The following is a 27075-nucleotide window of genomic DNA, read 5'->3' as shown; positions in this document are numbered from 1 at the left end:
GTTGTGATTAATTCGTGTAATGATTTTTTCACCAGAGATAGTAATCATTGATTATGTACTGTAATGTACCATATTTAGTCAGACGTAAACAAATGTCAGATTTGGCAATACTGAACTGTGATGATACGTTAAAGTACAGTGTTACCTGTCTTAAGAGACCGTCCAATGGAAAGTACAAAAGTGGCCTCTTAATGGATGTGGTCTCTTATTGGGGTGAATGGACAAGGGACATATTTCATCCGTGATAATTTGTTCTTTTTATTTTTGAAGACTACCTGGTATGTTCGGCCGACTTAGAGTTGACTCAAGCCGCCCATTTGAAGCTTTGAATCTAATTCCAGATTATCATTTTACAACGGACACCATTTTTGAAGCAACCAATCAAACCATGTTAATATATTTTTCGCGTTTCCCACAGCCTTACGATATAGGTTTCTGAGAAATATTATAGTCCGCTCTGGTCCATATGCTGTTCCAAAAAATTGAATGAGAAAAATCGCGGTAGATTTAACAATTTCACTCCGTTATGAGAGCACTTAGTCTAGCACTTTACGGCTGTAATAATCTCAAACTGCAACATAATTTACATCAGATTGTATCCTAGGTTAATGTAATAAACTACATTTATTTAAATCAAGATCGACATGCAGTCGTCCGATATCACTGGTAGTACAACTACCAGGAAAAAAAACATGACTGACATAATAATATTGAAATAAACGGAAGAGAAAAGTCCATCTAAAGTTGAAAATAAAGACACAAATTCCATCTAAAGTTGCAAAATAAAGGCAAAAATCAAGGGGTATGGTAAATTTTGCTTAATCAGGTCAGCGACTTGATAAAGCTTGCCGGACTACTTTTTTTTTTTAAACGACGCCATCTTGATTTTGAGGATAACTGCTAAAAGACATATTTATGAAATTATCTTTATAAACGCGCTTTTATTAAGTGCGTGAGACCATGTCACTAATGTATAGCGTATGCATACCGTGTTTTCAATTACCACAAACGTTTTTATAACGGAAACACCCGGAGAAGCGCAAAATGACTCATCTAGCGTTTGTTCAGGATTTTAGCTTTCTGCACTTAAATCAAGGAATAAATTGCCTCTGGAATTGAATGTTATTGAATAAAATCATCGAGGAATCGGTTTTGCCTATTTTCTTGTGTATAAGTCACGTCTAACGTTTGCTTGGTGAGAATGGGTATCCGACTTGCAACTAAACTTCGGATAAAACTTCACTTTGCAGTAAATTGAAATTATTCCTTCATGTTCAGCAGAACAGAGAGGTCGGGTACAAAACAAAACAAGGTTAGCCTTTTTTCCGCTTTTATTTTATAATATTTAGGTTTTTATAGACCTGTGTAATTTGGAGGTCGTATTAATTATTCATTTTCTTTGCAAGGCAGACTCAGATCTAGCTGGTGGTAAATTTTGAATTTTAGATAAGAAGGTAGGATAAATAGAACATTTGTTTACTGTCTTATAAATTTAAATTTAATAAGTTCGTTTACAAAAAAATAAAAGTCTCGGCTAGAGCCTCGCCTTTTTATATTTTCTTCGACTCACTGAATAAATTTAAATTTATAAGACAGCACCCTAATATTTATATATTTGCCAAGGGCATTGCAGGGAGGATGAAGAATACTGTCAAAATATCCGTCAATTACATTTAGTGCTGTTAAAGGCTAATTCAACTATATTTTGATATTTGTCATTCCTCACAACAGGTTAAATTTCAAAGTGAAATAACAACTTTCGCGTTGTAGCTATGTTTCTTTAATTTTGAAATACAAATTATTGGACTATGACAGGGAAAATGATGGATTTATAATATCAACGACCGCATTTCGTTCAATTCAACACAGAAAATTCACCAACTAGTGATATAAGCAAATATTAAAACAAAATGCATAATTAGACATTCAGGCTGATTGGTTTTATTCTGTAAAACATAAATAAAAGATACTACCTTTGCAATAAACGATTAATTGGGCTTGAAATAGTGAAATACATCCAACTGACATTAAAACACTATGCAGGCCTAACTGAAGAAAATCTGTTTTGAAAATCGACAAGTTTATAACATTTAGCTTTCAAAGTTATTGTACAGAAACCTCGATATTTAGTTTAATATAAGGTACATCCAATAAATATGCATTCTTTTGATATTCACATGACATCGGCATTCGTTACTAAAGTAAATCTTTAATCAATATTTTTTCTGTAAGTGTGTGTATGCATGAACTGTACAAATATGTTTCTATGGTATTCTCTTTAGCTTCGTCCGGATTTAGACCAGCAGGCGTTTTACTAAATGTAGTCTTCTTTAATATAAATTAGGCTTGATATACAAACATCCGTTGATTTGTACAATCGTAATAGTTTCATATATGGTTAAAAATTACTTGACCTGTGAGGAAGTTGTTTAACAAGCAGTTATGACAAAAGACAATTGATTCGTGGTAATGTCAGTTTGGTATGAATTTGTGTCAGAGACTACGATTGTAAATATTCGTATAATTATCATTACAGTATAACCGTAGTAAGCATGTTACCTTTAACGGTGGATATACCGGGCATGAGGACAATCCGTTTGGACGGACTTAATGATGTGGTATGTTCATTTATCATTACTTACAAAATATTTCAACTTGAAATTGGTCTAGTAATACTTTACAGATTTCCAGTATTCATATAAGTTTCGAGTTTAATCTGTTTCTTGGGACGAATAATCCTACTTAATAGATCACACTTATACAAATAAAATTATTTACGTTTTTCGCTGTTACTAGTATGTGGTTGCTAGTCTATTTTGGGTTTTAAGCTAGTCTATGTTTTTCAAGGTTTGATAGTTTCGCGCTTCTTTGTTTCGATTGAGCGATTTTCTATAGCGTTATTTATTGGGGATTTCGCCTTTGTCAATCACTTGAGGCTAGGTATTTGGCACTTACACACCGAAGTTGTTTTTGTTGCATACTAACCCTCCCACCCTCCCTCTTTCAGCATCAAGCAAGTCTACAGTCTCTTCAGTAATGATGAAGTTTGTTTCTTTTTCAGTTGCAAAGAACTGCTGCATACGTTTTGATATTGTGTCTTTGCTTAATTTTGACATTATATTTAACATATGTAGTTAGTCTTTTTCAGATACTGATGTCAGACACATCGCATTGGTCATGTTCCTACTATTTATATCTCCTACAGAACAAATAACAATAAACTTGAATGGAATTTTACGTAATAAGTAGTTTGAGAAGCAGTTACTATTGGAACATTTGCCGCCCTCAGGATCTATATAATGACGCAGAACATTCATAACCTTTATGGATAATGTGAACAATTCTTATTCGGTTACATGGAGTTATGTACGTAAAAATAACATTCAAGTGCAGATGTGTTAAAGACACTTCGCTACTTAATATCTAAGAAGTAGCTTTATGTACCGCTTGTATATAATATAATATATATTTTTGCTGCCAATACATGTCGATTGAAATGCTGCCAAATACTAATGCCTGTTACCGATTGAAATGCTGCCAAATACTAATGCCTGTTACCTAAAACCTGTTGTTGTTGTTGTTTTTGTAGTATAGGAACACGAAATTAGTAAATAATTGATTTACTCACAGTGAAATGTGAGTAAAGGCATTTAAAGCTGCCATTCTGAACTATCGCATGTAAGTAACATCCTCTATCATCATAAATCCTACGACAGTAAATGTAATTTCCAGAGAACAATAATATGATCCATTTCCGAAATGCGTGACACAAACGACATTAAATCAATTATGCCCAAGTCGTGATATTTCCTTTATAATGAATAGCAGTTTGTTTCACAGGAAAGGAGAGACGTTCAAATTTAACAAGAATGTTGCTCATACATGCACGAAATCCATTTATTTGGGCTTCATCTAATTGAAGCAAGCGATCCTGTAGCAAAATGAAACTGAAATGTGAAATAACAGTGCTATCAATCAAACAAGATTGCAATTGGAGACGAATAAAGATTTTCAAGAAACAAATTGTGGCCTTCCTGACTTTCAACGTTCTTGATATGTAGCTTATTCTTTTTCGATATTTTCTATGTTCAAAATGGAAAACATTTCCATCATAAACATACTAGTTGTTTTGATTTCTTTTACGATGTCTGCAAACGTTGTGTCATAAAAGGTATCCTATTTATAATATTGAAACGTTTGGGTTTCCTAGATGGCTTTCGACAGTTACTTCATAGGATATACATTGTATTACTGTTTATACTATTCTTTGGCACAACTGAACGTGCGAATGCAAATTTCTCTGAAAGTCCTCCGTTATGAAGGAAACCTACTTTTTATGAATTTACTTTTAAAAAAAATACATTCAGTTTTCTTTAGGTGGTAAAAAAACTTTTACGACCACGAAAAGCACATATATATGGAATGCATGTATACCTATCGGGGAGTACAGCAGCATGCCAAGGTGAGAAAAAAACAACATTAGTCTTCCGATACACTTTGGCCAGTTTTGTTGTGGTAGGCATGTGGAACCTCCGTTTACGATTAATTGGGCATGAAGTGAAGGAAAATCACCACCTGTATAAGTCTGTCATATGCAGTCGATGGTACCATGGCAACAGAAATATATTAATCTTATATTAGCGTACAGTCTAATACCAGTGGCTGCTAGCATACAAAGGGTATTTGTAAGATTTCAGAAGCTGCTGAAAAAAAATTCAAAACTAATATTGAGTGCACCCTTTTGAACAAAATGAAGAAATTGTATCAGTACTTGAGAAATTGTTATACAGTTTAAGGGGAATAATATTTCTAGAAATATTTATAACTGCTCCTTACACCACTCAAACTCTCAGAAACGTTATAAGGGGTAAACACAGCAAGTGCTATTGACTGATTGATATTGAAAGACAGCGTGTCATTCTAAACAATGCAAACAAAAGATAGCATGTCAGTCTATCAATGCACTGTGTTTACTACTGACACAAAGTTTTTAAAGCGGCCACAGTTGAGCACAAACCTTCTTAGATAATTGTATGAGCTTCCTATTATCAACATACGGCAGGATAGCAGAATGTTACTCCAAAGAATTCAAATATTTTATTAACAACAATGCATGTTACAAGAATGGCTAATTCATTTATGTCTTGTTCGTGATATTTTCTTCTCGATGATGAATAGCAGTTCGTGCCTCCAGAAAGGAGAGGTATTCAAAACTTTAATTGAACTTACCAAATATAGCACACAAGGAGTCGCGTTCATTTCTATATTATCAAATTAACAAATAAAGGCTTCTCTAGCACGTACGAAATTCATCTATTTGGATGTTTCCAATTTACGAAAGAAAATGAAATTAAAACCTAAAATAACGATAACATCAATCCGGTTTGATTGCAATTTCAGACGACTGAAGACCTTTGGGATGCAAAATTTTGCCGTCTTGCTTAATAGTATGTATAATTTACAGTCTCGCCTTTATTTTCCATTGCGAAGCGATGCACAATAAGGGAGACTGTAACCTCTTCTATACGTCCACAGCTTAACAAGATTGGACTTTTTTATCCAAAAAAGTAGCATTTCTATTTTATTTTACCTTGTAAGGGTGACAAGTCTTAACCTCTTAACTACACGTACATTATGAACTAGAGTGTTTTGACTGATTTTGTGTTTTAAGTAAACATTTTACACAAGATAAAACTTAAAGGTAAACCAACTTTAAAACTTTAAAACAATTTTTACTTTTACACGGCTTGAACATATATTTTGCATAAACTTGGCAAACCGTTGTATTGGATTGTATACTGTATTAAACTATAAAAGTAAGAGTATAAAATATCTTTACTTCAATTCGAATTAGTTCAGGTATATTCAACAACACAATATGGAATTTAAATCTTCTTATTACTTTGTACAATACATAACTTCTGTGTTCTGTGATAAAGCAAAAGTTCCAGTAAGTGTATCTAATTTTTATCTTTATTTTACATTCTTTTGAAGAGAGATTTTACATTACTTATGAACTTAAAGCCATAATGGGACGTATTCAAAACAGAGAACGTAATGATATTTTCTACTTTGTTGTTCAAGCATTCTAACCTAAGACAAATATATGTGAAAAAGAACATTGAAAATAGGATTAAACAAGCAAATGATATATCCTATGTTCATAATAGAAAATAAGGTAAGCACATTTTAAACAAAGGCATTATGACCCTTTAACAGCTTTGTTCATGATCGCAAAAATTTATTGACATAATCGTGTAATGTAAGTTTCATTCACTATCAATGCAATATTTAATATTTATTCTGCACACCTTTTTTTATACCATATCGTTTCGAAAGTAATGTGCAAAATGAAAAATGAAGTCACAAAATCTAAAAGTAATACCTGAATAGATAGCGTATATGCATTAACTATTCAGCGAACTTATGATGATATTGCCAACGGTTCATGTACTTGTACCTAAACAGACAAAAATGGAAAAAGAAAGCGTATGTAGTCAAAGTCTTGCACATTTCGTGCACGCCTCAGTAGTGTATCTGATAAATTACAATCTTACTAGTTGTCAATAAAGTAGTATTCGAACCTAAAACTAGACTTTTCTGTTTTTAAGATAAAATTTCGCATTGTTAATTGTATGACGTGTAAGGCTAACGTGATAAACACTTTAATTGTTTAATACTAATGATAAATGAGAGATGAAATCTATTAATACATTGCATGGAGATAGAATGTCCGTTCAGGGTTGTCTGTTTAGTTACTCCTGTGTGATGCATAAATATCTATGTTCATAGCATTAGCCCAACTGCGTCTTGGCAACTGCCAACATATATTTATATGTAACATCTATTAAATGTTTAGATGCATGAACTATATCACTGATTGAAAACAAGATACAGTTGCAGCCGCAGGATTTCAATTACGCTAAAATTTAGCTGGGAGAAATCAGATACTGAACAAGGAAATTGGCTACATAAACAATTCCAGACAACGATATAAGAAACGCAAAAGTCGCAAAATTCAAAGGTAATGTAACATTTAGCCATAGCTTAGCTATATTGCTTTTAATGTTTCTTATTTCTACAATAAAAGATTCAAGCTTGGATAAACAGCATTGGTGGTCTGATTAGGCTTGTGGCCACACTGGCCCATTTGCTCTGGGTTCGAACCTCGCCAGTTGTCAAACTCATTCTTTGGGAGGCTGTAAGTTGTTCTTGGAGACTTGCTGAAGGCTGGCGTTCGATAACTCTAGCTCTCGTTTACATTAAACAAAACAAAAAAGAATCGAGCATATCTGAAAAGTTTGTTAAATGGGTTTTGTTTTTGTTTTAATTGTTGGAGTTAGGCAGAGAAAAAATGACCTACAAATGTTTTCGTTAAATTTATTTAACTGAATAATATGAAAATCAGTTCAAGATTTTTGTTTCCGTTGTGGTTTGCATTTCATTAATAATTTAACTGTAACGGCTACTAAAATCTACGAACCACATATCCTTAGGACACCGGGCACATTTTCATGCAATCTCGCCAGGCATAGGTATGTTTTTGACAACACAGAAAATGACGTCACTCGACCATTAGCTATTTCCGGAAGTAAAGAAAATGAAAGTAGACAGGCTAAACTTGAAAACGAAGTCGCCTGTGCATTGGTCGATAGTCAGTGGTCACGCGCAGGGGTTACCCCGTCAAAATGTATGCGCGTACACACAAATCCCACAGGACCCCTGTAACGGAGCAAGGGTATATGGAGATCTTTGGAACTTCGTCAAATCGTTCAAAAGGTCTTGTTTTGATGTTGTCTGAAAGTGTCAGTATATGCCGCGGACATAAGATATATCCGCAGTTGAGAGCTGCAGACCTAGACACTTTAGAAATAATTTCAAAATGAATTTCATGTCATAAATGTTGATTCTACGCAAGCGTGAAATGGCCATCAGACGCTAAACATTTTATTACGTTAATGGTGCGGAAAGGATATACAGATTTCTTTAAATGCATTTTTATAGCTATTTTTGTCTCAAACGTCTGTTTTCGTACAAACGTGTTAAAAAGTTCGACAAAACACTCATTTTAGAGGAAAAAAAGATTTTCCTTATATCCTTAGGATACCTAGCACATTTTTATGCAATCTCGCCAGGCATAGGTATGTTTTTGACACAACAGAAAAACGACGTCACTCGACCATCTGATATTTCCGGAAGTAAAGAAAATGAAAGTAGACAGGCTAAACTTGAAAACGAAGTCGCCTGTGCATTGGTCGATAGTCAGTGGTCGTGCGCAGGGGTCACCACGTCAAAATATATGCGCATATACTTCTTTTGTTTTCCTTTTCTTTTTTCTTTGCTAATGGGGGTCATTTTCAGCATTTTCTAACGATTTGAAAATACCTGGGCTTTAGCACGACATGACAGCTTTTCATCTAGAAAAACATATTTGAACTCGGAATAAACACAAATTCCACAGGGGTCCGTAACGGAGCAAGGTATATGGAGTTTTTTTGGAACTTCGTCAAATCGTTCAAAAGGGGTCCTTTCTGACGTTGTCTGCAAGTGTCAGTATATGCCTCGGATGTAAGATATTTCAGCATTTGAGAGCTGCAGACCTAGACTTTTCAGAAATAATTACAAAATGAATTTCTTGTAATAAATGTTGTTTCTACGGAAGCGTGAAAGGGCTATCAGACGCTAATACGTTTTATTACGTTATATGTGCGGAACGGATATGCAGCAATATTATTTACCGAAACTTTGGTGTTAAAGTCAACGAAAATATACGGTCCTGTGCTTGTTTTCATTAATCACTTCTATTAACTCAACTTAAACGTTCCTCGCCAAAAGGGCTTAGTACTATTCATGAAGCATTATGTTCATAACTTCAAACCCATTTTGGCCAATACAGACACATAAAGATGATATTCAAAGTAAAGAATTAAATATAAGATATATCCTTTGGAAGCACAGAACGTAACAAAGTATATTTTGCAGGTAGGTTTGATTGAGACTATTCATGAGGTAATGAAATATGCAGTGCCCCTCAACCACCACCCTCCTCATCCAACATTCACTTCAGCAGAATTCTATTAAATATACAGGTCGAAAGGACTCTATGATCCCAACGGACCAGACATTATTACAATGTTCAGTACAAGTACGGGGATACATTTAATTGACGCCACACGGCACTTAAAGACTGCAGTTGTAATAGTTACTTAAAACATTATAAAGGATCCTTAATCAGGTTACCGACTGGATAATCTTTCTTAAAATTAAAACAGAATATTTTTATTATATTAATGTCTAACTTTATCTCAGCAAATCTTATTCTCAGCTCGTATGTTTTGAGGAGAAAGGGGACATATTTATGTAAAAGGTATTTTCTTCTTACTACAAAATAAAGGGTCTGTATACAGAATACAATATCCTTTACACACATGGAACATAACCAAAACAAAATAATAGCGGACGCTTAAAGTATAATGTTGTCTATTTGACATATAATAAAGGAAGAACGCTATCTGAATTGAACAACTCATTTCAATTTCCGGGTGTATATACTTGATTTACTTGCGTGCTAAATCGGTAGTGTACTTAATTTCCCCGACATCCTGTTCGAGATAATGAGGCGCTGAAAGAACTTTCTACATTTTATCCAATTACTGACTTTCCTCCACGATTTAGGATTACAGTGCAGATAGATTGGTGAGGATATGCTACGTACAGTTATTTAAATTACACTATGATTATTTCTTAATAACTTTATTTTCCGCAGAAAACACCTTGTGAATATTGTCGTTTATTGTTGGCATATAAAATTTAGGTATTATTCCCCGCGCTTCCGATATTTCAGTGTTAGATTTCGCAGGAGTACTTTGATACCGCAAAATGCTACCAAAGATTAAATTTCATGGAAAAGGCACCTGGTACAAATTATTATATTAATAAATGAATATTAACTGAAAGGCGCGATTGATTGATACAAAAATGATAATTTCACGATCATTCTTCATTAAAAGTGCGCTCGTGCATTATATTACGTTAAAGTCGAAGATTCATGTGCTCTTTAAATATCCAAACTATCCGGACATACGTGAACATGGAAATGATGCTGGTTGCTTTAAATCATTTCAGTTCCCTAAACATTAAAAATACATTTTTTTTACTTCGCAACACAAACTGTAAATTGCAGTCATTTAATTTCTGAGTTTTAAAGAAATTTGATTTTGTCTTGATCAATGACAGTGATATTTATTTCATTGATCAATAAAATGTTAAATTTCTTTTCAAATCACAAGAACATGTTTTCTCTGGTTATACAGTATATTGTACGAAAAACATGGCAAATATTAACTTGTCATCTACAATAGTGCCAGTTAACACATTTGCATACATGCAATAATGTTGAAAACCAAAATAAGATAATAAAACTAAATAAAATCCAAAAATAACAGCAATAACACTTTTAAAACAAGTCATATAACGCAAACGTACTCTTTTACAATGACATCTAGAATTATTATACTGATTAACACACTTATGTTAGCAACATTTTCTAACGGAATCTGGGAGAGTGGAAATTACTGGAAATCATTGATTTATTTAGTGTCCGAAATTCGTGCAACGAACAGCATTAAATCAATTATGTCAAAAGCTTGATACTGCATTGAAGATGCATAGCGATTTCTTTCACAAGAAAGGATATAACAAAATTGTTTGTCGAGCACGCACGAATTCCATTTATTTGAGTTTCAGCTAATTGAAGCAGGCAATTATGCAGCAAGAACTGAAATACGAAATAACAGAAGAATCAATCAAACCCGACTGCAAATGAAGTTGAATAAAGACTTTCAAGAAACAAGTTGTACATGCAGCCTTCTTGATTGAAAGTAATATTTCAGGGTGAGATCAAGTTTATATTGCACATGCACCATGTAAGTACAATGCATACTGGTTTTTCGAGGAATTGCTAAATCTATACGGTAAATATATCTTGTTATGGAACTTGTTATGGATTGTTTCTTGTGCGAACATGTAACGAAACTTCTAAGCATGCATGCTTTGCCTTAAATTTCTCTGTATAAATAAAGTAATACATATGAAAAGTTTGTACATTGTATTAACTTAATAATACATCGACAACGTTTTAATATGTTGACGCAGTGACAATGGCATACGAGTTCGTGTCACTGATTGTTATTCAGCTCAAAGCAATAGTGGCGACTAGAAACGTGCATAACTGTAACAGAATTAGTTTGTTTGATTACATAACAGACAGTAGATATGTAATATCGTATCAACTACATCAGCTCGAACTACTTAAGTCTTTTTACGATCCCCTTCTTGTATTCATAAAATTGTTATGTGAAAGGTTTACATAACTTATCATCTAAACTTTATTTTCTATTCTAAAAAGCTACTGAATATATAGTTTGTGGCTATCTGTAAATACCCAGATCATCATACCACGACTCGCCTTCTAATTTTGCAAAATCCGTTTCAATCTGGATTGAGCAACCGATATAACCTCAATTTCTGGATGTATATACTTGATTAGTTGCGTGTGAAATCAGTGGTATTTATAATTGAGCCGCGCCATGAGAAAACCGACATAATGGGTTTGCGACAAGCATGGACCCAGATCAGCCTGGGCATCCGCGCAGTCTGGCCAGGATCCATGCTGTTCGCTATCAGTTTCTCTAATTGCAATAGGCTTTGAAAGCGAACAGTCTGGATCTGCGCAGTCTGGTCTGGATCCATGCTGGTCGCAAACCAACTATGTTGGTTTTCCCATGGCGCGGCTCATATTTTTTTCTCGCAACCCGCTCAAGATAATAATGATCAGATGAGGATACAGAGTTACCGACATTGTTTAAATATCTGGCTGAATTCTGTCTAATTTTAAAGTGATTTTGTTACGACTATAGTAATAAATTATACTGTACTATTGCGGATGCATTTACGTACGTTTCTGTACAGAGTATGCTATTCAGGTAAATCTTTACATGACCTTTTATGTTGCTACCAATGCAAGAATGGTAATCCATGTCATATTAATGGTTTTGAATTTAATACAATGACGATAATTATATAGCCTAACAATGAAATCAACATGTGTTATGGTACATTTTCTAGACATGATAACAGAATCACACCGTAATTATATTCCCACACGGTATGCCATATTAAATCAATTTTCCGTAGATAAATGGTTTGCTCACAAATATATTTTAAGAATCACAAATATAATTTAAGAAACAAGTTGTGCTTTGCCAATGAGCTTTGTATATTTCATTCTTTTTATGTTAATACATACCAACCGTAATATTAGCCGTTTATACTGTATATGTTAAGGACGACAATGTATTTCTTTACAGTCTAATAGACAACTTCATTTGACACTTCGCAGACAAACAAGCAGAAGGCCAATGAACCTACCTTTTCTTTGTACATGTATATACAAAACACAAACCAAAAGTTACAATCCGCTAGTATCCAGACATGCACCGAACCTTTGATGGTGTATGTTTTTACCTTCAGGTCATGAAAATAAATTCGTTGCGAACAAGAATAGCATGCTTTCCTCATTCAATGCATATACCTCCTATAGATTGCAGCAGCAACAAGTAAAACATATGTTCAAAGCTTCAAACATAAACATTGGTCAGTTTTGTTTTATACAGACATGTGGAAACTACATTCTCAGTTAAGGGTTAATTTAGCATGAAAGAAAGGAAGAACACCAACTGTCTATGCCTATCACATTGGACGGTTGAAATGAAACAGCTTTGTACCGGCAACAGATAGACATAAAATATTATACGAAAGCATAAAACAGCTAAGAGCCGTTATTGTGGTGTCAAATAGTTACACTCTAATACCGGTGAACACCTGCATACAGCAGGGGCGGAAGAGGGGAGACGGTGTGGTAATAGCATATGCAATTTCAACCTTAACTAACAGTAATGGTATACACTATTTGTCTCCTAAACAATGACACAAATGCTTGCCAAAAGAATGGTTCTTTCTCTGTACCACCAGAAAGGATGACGATCAAAGCTTGAATTGAACTTACCGAAAACGTAGTAACATTCCAACATACTACATATCAAATTAGTAGATAAAGATTTCTCTAAGACGTACAAAACCAATTTATTTGGATCTCGTGCATTTGATGTTAACACTCTAAGAGCAAAATGAAATTACAACGCAAGTTAATGGTGTCATTTATCAGATTCGACTGCAATTGGAGAAGAATAAAATCTTTCTTGATGCAAGCTGTCTTCTTGCCTGATAGTATTCCTAGTAAATATGTCTGTTTTACACCTTCTAGGAAAGTAGTTTTTATTTTCAAATTTTAACATTGCTCACATTTAATTAGCCATAGAGTTAGTTTCTATCCATCTTGCATGATACATAGTAAAGTTATTGAGTTCAAGATACTATGTAAGGTTAACACGAAAACAAATATATACGATTCATATTAGTAAAACTATCTGGAATGCTTTTCTGGTAAAATAATACTGAAATTCAACAGTTTTATTCATATTAATATTATTTTAGAAAGTTATATTTACACATTCATTTCTCAGAACTTTATTTAACATTACAACATTCCATAGTCACCATGGTCTATGGACTTAAATCGCAGCTTTTATTATAGAAAGCAGCGTGCCAGGTGTTTATTCCTATATACTTAAACCATGCTGTGGAATAAAGTCGAACAAAGTATTATTAAAATGATGAATAGACCAGTGTAATATTTCTTAGGAGAGAAATCAAAATTCTATCTCAATAGACAGCGCGATGACTTAGCGCAATAACGGTCCAAGTGTTATTTTTTCAAAATCGCCTTTTTTACATATTTTTATAAACTAAGGTCAAATACACAGTCTGTGAAAAAATATGGAAATTTACCCTTTAATACCCACTTTTACCCTCAAGAAACATATAGGTATATCTCAGAATGTTGGTCTTCATCACTGCAATAAAAGTCTAACTTGAGTTGGACTTATACTTCACTGAAAAATTTGTTTTATGACAAGTCTAACTGGACTATTGGACTATTGCACTGATAAAATTGCTTGAGTTTACCAATATGCTTTAATTGAGTCTATCAATGAACAAAATGTCGTGATTTCTTTCAAGTTAAGTATTGCATAGGTAAGTCATGTAATAAGAGCAAAAAGTGCTCGATCATCTTGATCAAAAATTACAGCCAAAACTTCTAAATACTTGTACCAGGCAAATTGTCTGCCAAGTCCATCTAAAATTTCTTTTTAACTCTCTTATAAAATAGTACAGAAGCTGTGTCTAATGGCAGAAGTGAGTCCATCGTCATTTTATCGATTCCCTGAGGTCTGAAAGTGGCAAAGACGAACACATATGATGTGAGAAAAGGAGCCAATAAGTTTACTTGTTTCCAGTTTTACTGAGGTGCGTATTTCCCTATTTCAAGTGTACTGAGTCTGAGGTGCCAGTTTTCCCTATTTCAGTTGCACTAAAGTGATCTGGTAACATGCTCCCTGTTTTTTTCCTGGATTTTACAATTACTTTATGCCTCATCTGAAGGTACATCACAACTTTGCCACTTGAAACAATGACCAGTTGTAAACCAATTAGTTTGTCTAAAATGTTTTGGATGGGCAAGACAAAATAATGTTTAACTTCATCTCCTCTCTTAAAATATCTCTATTTTGGATATTATTACCAATTTCAATGTAATAGAAGTCTAGCTGCAGTTTAATTAGCTCTAGAACAGCAAAAATACGATGTGAAAATGGTCTAACCCGAGTTGGTCTTGTATTGCACAGAAAAACTGAATGCAATATCGGCCCAACTCTCAAATACATTATTTTAACTGCTTTTTGCCAAAAATTAATTTCAACCATAATCTCTTAAGGCATTTTTGCCATCCAGTTAATATATATTTTTTCCAATCCAAATAACTTTTTGTAGGATCAGTTTTTTGCCTCTCCTGAACATGCTGAATAATTTTAGAAAACTGAGTTGGACCAGTATTGCGCTAAGCCATTGGGCGGTTGTGCAATAGCTAAATGATGAAGTAATATTTTTGCAGATGAATAAAAATAGTTTGGACAGTACAAGAACTTGTTTTCTTAATAAATAAAATTAAAGTGAAACATAGTTTTCTAATCTTTATCTCGCAGTACAGTGTCTCTGCTGTTTGTCTGATAATCAACAGGTTTTTTTTATCTAAATTGCTGCAATAAATTACTACTGAAAACACTTAATATTTTTGAAGACGCAATTCTCATAACATTAGATATTCTTCCTCTTCTGCTGTTTGTTCTGTGAATACAATGAATTACCTTTAAGCAAAATGTTCGTTTTGTCTATAATTAACTCATATAATATCAATAGGACGGCCTTCCGCAAAAGAAACAAACTATGCAACGATTTTTCATTTTTCACTTCCGTCAATGTGAAGTAAAAGGATAATCTGTAAAATGCACTTTATTCAAACAGACACTGCAGACACTAGGAATTAATTTTGCTGGGAAAAATAGATTTCGGTTATGTAAACAAGGTTGAGACAATGATAAAAGAAATGCAGCAAACAAATAATTCAAAGGGTAATGCAAAATTAAGTCTTTGCTTAGACTTTAATTGTTTTCCTTTTCTTGTTTTTTGCTGTAATTTCCTGAACTTTTCAAGCTATGAGGAGGGGTTTTACTCGTTCAAACTATATGCATGTTTAGTTAAAAGATTTTATGAATAATAACATACTGAAGTAAAGGGAAGGGTAGATTGCCTGGAAGCACAGAACACCCTGAACACAGCCAGGGAGCCATACATAGCCAAATATGCATGCAACAAATAGAAACTGTACTGGAAAGATCAAGCAGACTGGTTGCTTCAAAAACCTAATAAGAAGTACATGAGAAAACCAACATAGTGGTTAGGCTTTTAAACCGAACAGCATGGATCCTGACCGGTCTGGATCCATGCTGGTCGCAAACGCACTATGTTGGTTTTCGTATGGTGCGGCTCATTTTAATTATATGCCAAATTAATAAGGGTAGATAAAGGGTTATGAGTGTTGGGTGAAGTGGACAGACGTTTCAGGCAATTTATTTAACTTAAAGGCAGGTAATATAAATAGGAGTCCAAAATATTTGTTTCTTTACATATTTTTATTACTTTCTTACATTCATTGTTGAGATACAACCACTCATATTGAATAATTATATGAACTTGAAGAAAGTACGCAGTATATGGTATATCAATAATACATATCCTTACAAGATAAAATTCAGACCAAACGGAATATTTATTAATCAATATATTGGACATAATTTGATTTTTTCAAGCTATAAATTGAAAACATAAAAGCGTATGAAAACTGAAAACGGCTAATAAAATCGATTAATCATCAAAGATATTTTACTTAATACGAAATAGATATTTAAATCCGATTACGTAATTTTTCTCTCCAAAATCAGTTTTTCTGTCACTCGACGCAGGAGTTCCGAATTGTCACTTAATAAGTTCCAAGAATGGTAAGCTGCTTATGTTAGTATGCTTCAATACAGTAGCTATTGTTATTTATGGGATTCTGAAAATCCTTGTCTTTACATGATTTACAAGCCTGAGACCCACGTGTATTCGGTGTTTTAAACACTGAACATCGCAGTTTAGCTTTTTGTGTACAGCCCATGAAAACATTCAATGTATTGACATTATATAGTATAACGATTTTGTCCCCGACATTCGTTATTATATTTTTTTCTATTTTCTATTTTAAATTTGTTCTTTAAAGAAGAAGCACAAGACTTATCATTTGGAAAAGAAGCCTGGAAATCGGTCACTAAAACATTAAAAAGATATGCTGTTCATGTAGGTTATTTATGTTTGATGGCATTCGTAGTCCGATTGGTACAGTAACTTAAAATGATGAAGCTAATAATCATTTCATACAGGCACGTTTTTAGTATAACTTTATGTCTCAATTTTGCATAATTAATGATGTCAAAATGATATGAAAAATCTCCTGATAGACTTTAAGACAACAATTTCTGCGAGTTCTTAATCTATCCGTTCAAAAACGACTCGAGAGTTTCTTAAAGATGACATTGCATTACTTCAACCACCTTGTTAAAATTCGGTACGTTGACTTTTATTTTCTATTTTTCGTAACCTTAACGAAACTGGTGTAACAAACCCTCTTGTATTCTACACGCATATACTTTCCAACATGCATTATCCACATTTATTTGACCCGTAATATATCAGCTGAAAAGGTCTTATATGTAAGTCGGATGTAAATAAATTTGAAACATCTTTTAGTTTACATAATATATTAGTTCTCATCTACATTTGCATTCAGTGTCACTATTACTATAAAGCAGCACTGAATACTCATTATCCCTATTCCAGACAACATATGTTAATGGTCAAGGATAATCAGAATCTCATAAAACATACCCTTCAAAGTAAATTATTGGTATTTCAATACTGGTCAGTGTCTGCTAAAATGTGTAGAAAACATATGGAAATTATCCTTTTACTTCAAACATATATTGTTCTTGAAGCATGATAAAGGAAACCCCGAATGACATAGCCTGTCAGCACTGGTACAAGCGAGTCGTTTATCAGGGCCAATTTTGCATGATTTATATTCAGAAAATCTATTATTTTGTGGAAGGCTTTTGGTAATCGTCTATTCTTTGATAATAGACATGAAAACTTTACGTCGAACATGTAATTTAGAACTGTTTTCTGTAGATTTCTTTTAAAATGAAGTGTACCATCAGTTTGATATCACAATGGACTTAAATGATATAACAACACTCACCCTTAAATGCCTAAGAAAGGTACTGTTTGTACCACTTGTCAACAAGTAATTGATTTCAACTTTTGACTAGACATATAAATAAATAAATAGTATGAATGTTATCCTACACTTGCGAAGACCTAAAGGAATAAAGGGAAGGAAGCGCATGTTGTATTTCCTCTTAGGACGTCATGTGTAGTAAATAAATTTGAAAATTTGAAAAAGCTGTATGCCAAATATTGCTTATATTACTTATAAATTTTAGAACAATATAACTAATCTGATAAACTTAAGCTAAGGAACACATTCATCTGCCTTTGTTTCTTTAACATTGTGAAATTCTTTTCGTACTGGTATTGCTCCGGGGCCTGTTTCACTAAAGATCCTATGATTTGCCTTAATAAGTTCCCACTTAAGAATGAATTTTAAAATACATTTCCTCTAGAGGATATTTCTAATGCCTTTTTTTTTTAAAAATGTCCTTAATATTTTTGCATCATGACCTAACAATCTACAATCATATATCTGTACTGATAAGGGTCTAGGGATAACCGAATAGTTAAAATGAAATACTAGTAACTTAAAACTAGAAAATGCTTTTGTAAAAAAGCGCATGTCTCCCCCAATGCAAAGTCCTATAGACAAGAAGTCAATAGGGGTCAGGAGCGAAAGTCAAAGAGACACTGATGGTTGGCTGCAAAAGGGATCATCTACTTGGCATGTCCAGTCATCCCGCTAAATTTCAACACTCTTGGCCTAGTGGTTCTCAAGTCACTGTTCAGGCTCCTGTGACCTTGACCTTTGATCAAGTGACCTCAAAATAAATAGGGGTCATCTACTCTGCATGTCCAATCATCCTATTAAGTTTCAACATTGTAGGTAAAGTGGTTCTCAAGTTATTTCCAAAAAGTGATTTTACATGAACAGGCCACTGTGACCTTGACCTTTAATAGACTGACCCCAAAATCAATAGGGGTCATCTACTCTGCATGTTCAATCATCCTATGAAGTTTCAACATTCTGGGTCAAGTTGTTCTCAAGTTATTGATCGGAACTGGTTATCAATGTTCAGGCCCCTGTGACCTTGACCTTTAACAGAGTGACCCCAAAAACAATAGGGTCATTTACTCTGCATGAACAATCATCCTATGAAGTTTCAACATTCTGGGTCGAGAGGTTCTCAAGTTATTGATTGGAAATGGTTTTCCATGTTCAGGCCCCTGTGGCCTTGACCTTTAACAGAGTGACCCTCAAATCGTTAGGGGTCATCTACTCTGCATGACCAATCATCCTATGAAGTTTCATCATTCTGGGTCAAGTGGTTCTCAAGTTACTGACCGGAAATGGTTTTCAATGTTCGGGCCCCTGTGACCTTGACCTTTAACAGAGTGACCCCAAAAACAATAGGGTCATTTACTCTGCATGAACAATCATCCTATGAAGTTTCAACATTCTGGGTCGAGAGGTTCTCAAGTTATTGATTGGAAATGGTTTTCCATGTTCAGGCCCCTGTGGCCTTGACCTTTAACAGAGTGACCCTCAAATCGTTAGGGGTCATCTACTTTGCATGTACAATCATCCTATGAAGTTTCAACATTCTGGGTCAAGTGGTTCTCTAGTTATTGATCGGAAATGGTTTTCCATGTTCAGGCCCCTGTGACCTTGACCTTTGATGGAGTGACCCCAAAATCAATAGGAGTCAATTGCTCTTTATGATCAATCATCCTATGAAGTTTCAACATTCTGGGTCAAGTGGTTCTCTAGTTATTGATCGGAAATGGTTTTCAATGTTCAGGCCCCTGTGACCTTGACCTTTGACGGAGTGACCCCAAAATCAATAGGGGTCATCTACTCTTCATGACCAATCATCCTATGAAGTTTCAACATTCGGGGTCAAGTGGTTCTCTAGTTATTGATCGGAAATGGTTTTCAATGTTCAGGCCCCTGTGACCTTGACCTTTGACAGAGTGACCCTAAAATCAATAGGGGTCATCTACTCTTCATGACCAATCATTCTATGAAGTTTCAACATTCTGGGTCAAGTGGTTCTCTAGTTATTGATCGGAAATGGTTTTCAATGTTCAGGCCCCTGTGACCTTGACCTTTGACGGAGTGACCCCAAAATCAATAGGGGTCATCTACTCTTCTTGTCCAATCATCCTATGAAGTTTCAACATTCTGGGTCAAGTGGTTCTCTAGTTATTGATCGGAATTGGTTTTCAATGTTCAGGTCCCTGTGACCTTGACCTTCGACGGAGTGACCCCAAAAACAATAGGGGTCGTCTACTCTAGCAGCCCTACAACCCTATGAAGTTTGAACGTTCTAGGTCATATGGTTCTCCAGTTATTGCTCGGAAATGAAGTGTGACGTACGGACGGACGGACGGACGGACAGAGCAAAAACAATATGTCTCCTGGGGGAGACATAATGATCATCGTGAAACACCTTTTACCTAAGCTCTAACGTCGTTTCTTGAAACGTACCCCTGAAAACCCGTTTGATATAGTACAGTCACAGAGGAATATGTTTGTTGACTGATTGGTACAATTGCTTAGACTTCGCTATCTTCCTTATAATCATATGAAAACTGACATAAACCTGAAAATTAAGACGTTAGTACTTTCAAACGTTATTTATTTTCTCAACATTAATATTTAATGTAATAAACTACAAACTTCGCTACAAGCGCTGAATTTAAAAACCACTAAAAGTACTCAACCAGCATATCTATTTCAATGTCTGGACGTAAGTTAAACTGTGGCTAGAAATAATTCTAATCCAGAATATCTGTGAAATAAATACATCCTGGAAGTTCACTTTGGATGCGATAATGTCTATTATTATAATTTAATGGTACCAGAAAACTGCACTTAAACCAGATATGTGTGTCTAATTGAAGGCATACTTCTTGAACTAACTTCTTTCAACCAGATGCATGTGATGCAAGTGCAAGCACTAGAATTACCTCAGGTAACTATAACATGAAACATAACGTCATTATGTTGTGTCAAACCATTCTGTGAAACATTCTGCGAATTTAACTTGCGTAAGTCCACGTCCTTGATTCCACGTTAAATACAGCTGCGGCAGAGATAAATCAGATATCGGTTATACAAACAAGTTCCAGACAATGTTGACAGAAACACAACAGATGCATTATAATTTCTTTGGGTTGTAGAAAAGTTAGGCCAAAGTTTAGCAACTTGTTTCTGTTTCTGTTTTTGCAACAACTGATTTTATTGAGACGTTGTTTACTTGTATTGTGACAAACTAAGGCTCTGTCAACTATTTGTCCGCTAATAACAAAGTGATATTATAGCGTCAACATTGACTGATTTAAGCAATTTGATTGGTTTAACCGCCATGTCCATACGTTGATGAATGCGAACGAGAAGAAGAAGAAGACATACATTGATGAACTTTGCATGTCATAGAGTAATAGAAAGAAAAACAGCGACAATTTTCTTATTTCTGATCGCATATATGTGTATGTTTTGGTATCGAAAATAAAATGGTGAAATCCAAGTGCCTGGATTGTTTTAAAAAAAATCGTAAGAGATGTTCAAAATTTAGCCATGTTTTTTTTTTTTTCGCAACTAACTTCTTCCGTTATAAAAGTTAACTAGGCTTGGCAGAGAGGGAGAACAACAAACTGAATAAATCTATATAGAAAATACTATGGTAGCATGTGTAAAAACAACTGTTTCGACAGAGGAAACAAATACAAATTATCATATAATTGCTGATTCAGGTTATTAATTATGTCTCCCCCAGGAGACATATTGTTTTTGCCCTGTCCGTCCGTCCGTCTGTCCGTCCGTCCTTCCGTCCGTCCGTCCGTACGTCACACTTCATTTCCGAGTAATAACTGGAGAACCATTTGACCTAGAACCTTCAAACTTTATAGGGTTGTAGGGCTGCTAGAGTAGACGACCCCTATTGATTTTGGGGTCACTCAGTCAAAGGTCAAGGTCACAGGGGCCTGAACATTGAAAACAATTTCCGATCAATAACTAGAGAACCACTTGACCCAGAATGTTGAAACTTCATAGGATGATTGGCCATGCAGAGTAGATGACCCCTATTGAATTTGGGGTTACTCCGTCGAAGGTCAAGGTCACAGGGGCCTGAATATTGAAAACCATTTCCGATCAATAACTAGAGAACCACTTGACCCAGAATGTTGAAACTTCATAGGATGATTGATCATAAAGAGTAGATGACCCCTATTGATTTTGGGGTCACTCCATCAAAGGTCAAGGTCACAGGGGCCTGAACATGGAAAACCATTTCTGATCAATAACTGTAGAACCACTTCACCCAGAATGTTGAAACTTCATAGGATGATTGTACATGCAAAGTAGATGATCCCTATCGATTTTGGGGTCACTCCGTTAAAGGTCAAGGCCACAGGGGCCTGAACATTGAAAACCATTTCCGGTCAGTAACTTGAGAACCACTTGACCCAGAATGATGAAACTTCATAGGATGATTGGTCATGCAGAATAGATGACCCCTAATGATTTTGGGGTCACTGTTAAAGGTCAAGGCCACAGGGGCCTGAACATGGAAAACCATTTCCAATCAATAACTTGAGAACCTCTCGACCCAGAATGTTGAAACTTCATAGGATGATTGTTCATACAGATACAGAGTTAATGACCCCTATTGTTTTTGGGGTCACTCCGTTAAAGGTCAAGGTCACAGGGGCCTGAACATTGATAACCAGTTCCGATCAATAACTTGAGAACCACTTGACCCAGAATGTTGAAACTTCATAGGATGATTGAACATGCAAAGTAGATGACCCCTTTTGATTTTGGAGTCAGTCAATTAAAGGTCAAGGTCACAGTGGCCTGTTCATGTAAAATCATTTTTTGGAAATAACTTGAGAACCACTTTACCTACAATGTTGAAACTTAATAGGATGATTGGACATGCAGAGTAGATGACCCCTATTTATTTTGAGGTCACTTGATCAAAGGTCAAGGTCACAGGAGCCTGAACAGTGACTTGAGAACCACTAGGCCAAGAGTGTTGAAATTTAGCGGGATGACTGGACATGCCAAGTAGATGATCCCTATTGCAGCCAACCATCAGTGTCTCTTTGACTTTCGCTCCTGACCCCTATTGACTTCTTGCCTATAGGACTTTGCATTTGGGGAGACATGCGCTTTTTTACAAAAGCATTTTCTAGTTTATTTTTAAATCTTCTATAGGATTATAATTCAAATATTATTTAGTGTAATAATTTATATATCATGTTGTAAAGCCGCATTCCGAAGCGTAGATCTCCGGTACGGTTATAGTCAGACGCTTATCTAATATTCTGAACTTTACAAAGCAAGTTCAGATATCAATAACAAACTAATACACAGGTCTCTAAAACGGACTCTTGCACAATCAAGCTAATTATATAATGCCTTTAGATTGTTTTTATATTTTATCAGGTGAGATTACCTCCATAAAAACATAAGCTAATAGCGTGAAAATATTCAAATAAAACATAAAAAATCAGAGAGTGTTGGTTTCCTGAGGCGTTATGTTTATGATATCGAGGGCATTTGTTTACTGTTTTGAATAATATACGAGCATTATCATATGCATTAGCTTCGTCTACATTCAATATAAAGAGAAAAGTCGTTAATGCGAATTTGCTTCTGAATGCCAAATATGTTAAACCAGTCGCGATATTTCCTTAGTTGAATATATATTTTCCTTGTTTCGTCGGAAATTATATATTACATAAGAAATGTGAATTGCATTCAAGATAAACAATAAAGAGTTACACATGATTATTTTCTTTTTTTATATTTTATATTAAATAAACAGTTTCAATAAAAGCATTTACACAATAAATTCATCTGGGTCCTGTGTTATTATAGTAGCCAATCCATGAGGGAAAATGAAATTGAAGCGTGTAATAACTGTGTAATCAATCATGTTCTATTGCAATTCTAGAGAAATAATGACTTTCGAGAGGCAAAGTGCAGCCTTCTTGAATAATAGTTTTCTTGTTATCAAACCCGTATCTGTTTGAGGAAGATTTATCGTGTGCTGAGAACCCGTTTCTAATTCGATGTCTACAGTAAATTGATAGTTGAGTTATCCATTTATGCAACCAATGTACACAAATTGAACGGAATGTTCGAAAAAAATAAATTTAGGTTTTGAAAAAAGAAATAGATAAAAAGGCAAGATTGTAGGAATAAAGGGCTAACTGAAATTTGAAAATCTTACAAAGAAATGAAGATTCTTTTAGTATGTTATAGGTTCACTTATAGTAGGTGTTGTTTCCTTATACACATTAGTTTTAAAATGTAAGATCAACAGAATATTGTAGTAACACATTAGTTTAAATGAATACGTCATATATCATAGTATCATTTGTAACGAAACATGCATCGGCAGAGTAAAGTGCGCCACTATGACCTAATTGCAATGCTTTCTTGTACAACCAAGCAGGTCGAATATGTGAACTTAGAGAAAAAAAGAAAAAAAAACATTTAAATATTCAATCAATTAAACATATCCTGATACAGCATGCATTACAGGATGACAGAATTCAAACAAAACGGAAATTGTTCTGATACCTGGAAAACTAATTCATTGATTTGTATTAGCACGAAAAGGCAACTGAATTTATTACATAAAGACCGCTGTTAGAAAACCAGTTCAACATTTAGAAAGTTACGTAACGTTACAGCATTCCTTGTCGAAACATTTCACGACACGATTCCGGTTTCTGTAGAACTATTTATTAATTAATCATTATCTACTTCTATTTATTAAATTAAAAATGTAATAGTTGCAAAATAAGGATAGAAAATAGCAGGATGAAATCTGTAACGTTTACATATTGGACCAATCAACAAATATGCCATAGCTGTCACAAAACTGACATATTCAAGCCTAAATACCAAAGACAGATTTTGTAAGATATAGTTGCCAGACGTCACGTATCAAATATCAAGAAAAATGTTTCTCAGGCTTGTATATCTCGTATAGCAGACTCACAGCGGCACATTGAAAACGAACAAGAAAAGTTTGGCGGATGTCGTCAATGATGCAGAGAGTAAATTCTAGATATCGTGTTAGAATCAAAATACTGTCTAAAACAGTGGCTTTCTCTTGACAAAATAATGTTTATCATTCAGATGCCTAGTTTATTTCTCTGAATCTAAATTCTAAACAATGATTTTATTCAGTGATAGAGTGAGTAAGTGAGTTGGGTTTTACGGCGAATCAACACAAAAAGGTCATATATTGCCGATCAATGATAGAATCACTGTTTGTGATATATTATTTCTTGCATAATGAGGCTATTAATCATTTCGTACTGGAACTCATTAGATATGATTTCATATCTTATGTCTGCTTGATAAATTATGTCAGTATCATCATACGACATCTCATTGTTGTCTGTAATAAAGGCTATTTAATGTCTGCCTTACTTGTAATTGGTTTTATCCGTCATGTCCCTATACACCCGTTCTAATAAAGAGCGGGAGCGCCTTTACAATCTTAAAACTTTATACCAAAACATTTTTATTATTCAATGGAAATGGTTAAAGGGATTATCTGGTGCAAGTAAGGTTGGAAGAAATATTATAAGAGTTACAAAATATTTGTACTTGTCATAACGAACATTCAGTTGCTACATTGCCATATCCTTTCCGCAGCCTTAACGTACTAAAACGTATTAGTGTCTGATGGCCCTTTCAAAAACAACATTTATTACACGAAACTTATTTTGAAAATATTTCTGAAATGTCTAGGTCTGCAGCTCTCAAATACGGTTATATCTTACATCTGAGGCATATACTGACACTCTCAGACAACATCAAAAATGACATTTTGAGCGATTTGATGAAGTTCCAAAATTATCGATGTACCCTTGGTCCGTTACGGACCCCTGTGGGATTTCTGTTTATCCAGAGCTCACATATTTTTTCATAGATTAAAAGCTGACATGCTGTACTAAAGCTCAGGTAATTTCAATTCGTAATAAAGTGCTGAAAATTGGCTCCCCAATAGCAAAAAAAAAAAAAAAAAAAAAGAAAAAAAAAAAGAAAGTCCACGCGCATACATTTAGACGGGGTGACCCCTGCGCGTGACCCCTGACTATCTACGAATCAAAATGCGGCTTTCGTTTTCAAGTTTAGCATTTCTACTTTCATTTTATTTACTTCCGGAAATAGCTGAAGGTCGAGTGACGTCATTTTCTGTGTTGTCAGAAACATACATGTGCCTGGCGAGATTGCATAAATATGTACTGGCCGTCCTAAGGATATATCAGCATGGTAATATCCATTGCCATTGCTCCAGACATATAACACACAACCGGATTATTATACAGCATGCACGTCATTTGGAAGTAGTAAGACGGGTTTGTGTTCTATTCTACAATGACTAAGGGTGAATTCTGTTTCTACACTAAATGACACGGGGAAATGTTATTTATTATTAAAAAAGCACTAAACCGGATATGTGTGACTGAATGAAAGTATGTTTCTTGAAAAGAAATTTACTTTCCTAGAACATGCGCATGTGATTCAAGCATGCAGCTAATTACCTCAGAATGCTACCTGCATGAAATCTAACGTCCTTCAAACCATGTTGTGAATGACTTTTGCATAAGTATTCATTTTCGGCGAATTGCAACTTGTAAAAACACATGTCTTGGTTGATTATATGTTTATCAAGGAAAAAGACATCGAAGTTTAGAATAATTATGCTAACTGGTTGTTTTCACACAAGGGAAATCATCGGTTGTATCCTTGAAGTAAGAAGTCACTTAGCTTGTAATTTAAAAGCATTAAGAATATATAGCAATGTATCTTGTTTTGAAAATTAGTTAAATAGTTTAAGGAAACCATTAGGTCTATTTGTTGTTCAGCCTTTATTTATGACCAAAGGTGTCAGTTCGGTTATGCAACTCTCAACACTCTGGATTAGTTTGTTGGTAAATTATGTACCTTATTCGTGTATGGTACTGCATGTTTGTGAAGTTCTGATCGTGTGAATCTGATGCTAATTAGCAGGGATCACATAGAATACAATAATATAGGTACAAATACTCAAAACCTAGCACCAACCTTGCACGGATTATTCTTTTGAATCTGGTGCATAAAATTGTAATATAATATCGCAACAAGTGTACTAAGACTACAAGAGCTACATCTTTAAAAAATTATTTCAGATGTTTTTAGCGAGTCTTTAGCCGTAAAAGAATTTTATTCCGCCAGTCGATAAATTCTTGCTGTCGAATAAGACAAATGTATGT

At 34.5% G+C, this 27075-nt stretch overlaps 1 protein-coding gene and 1 long non-coding RNA gene across 8 annotated transcripts in view; one reads left to right on the top strand and one right to left on the bottom strand.

Moving 5' to 3' along the window:
- Positions 1 to 27075, bottom strand: part of LOC123541046 (uncharacterized) — a 330808-nt gene that overhangs the window by 278281 nt on the left and 25452 nt on the right. The window lies entirely within an intron of this gene.
- On the top strand, positions 893 to 3570 carry LOC123541087 (uncharacterized). Its single transcript, XR_006684433.2, has 3 exons — positions 893 to 1312; positions 2537 to 2618; positions 3149 to 3570. It is a non-coding gene; the product is annotated as an uncharacterized LOC123541087 (long non-coding RNA).

Source organism: Mercenaria mercenaria, chromosome 1 (genome assembly GCF_021730395.1).
Source record: "Mercenaria mercenaria strain notata chromosome 1, MADL_Memer_1, whole genome shotgun sequence".
In the NCBI taxonomy this organism is placed as follows: domain Eukaryota; kingdom Metazoa; phylum Mollusca; class Bivalvia; order Venerida; family Veneridae; genus Mercenaria; species Mercenaria mercenaria.
Note: the sequence above shows the minus strand (reverse complement) of the source record. Positions and strands in the feature narration are given on the sequence as shown.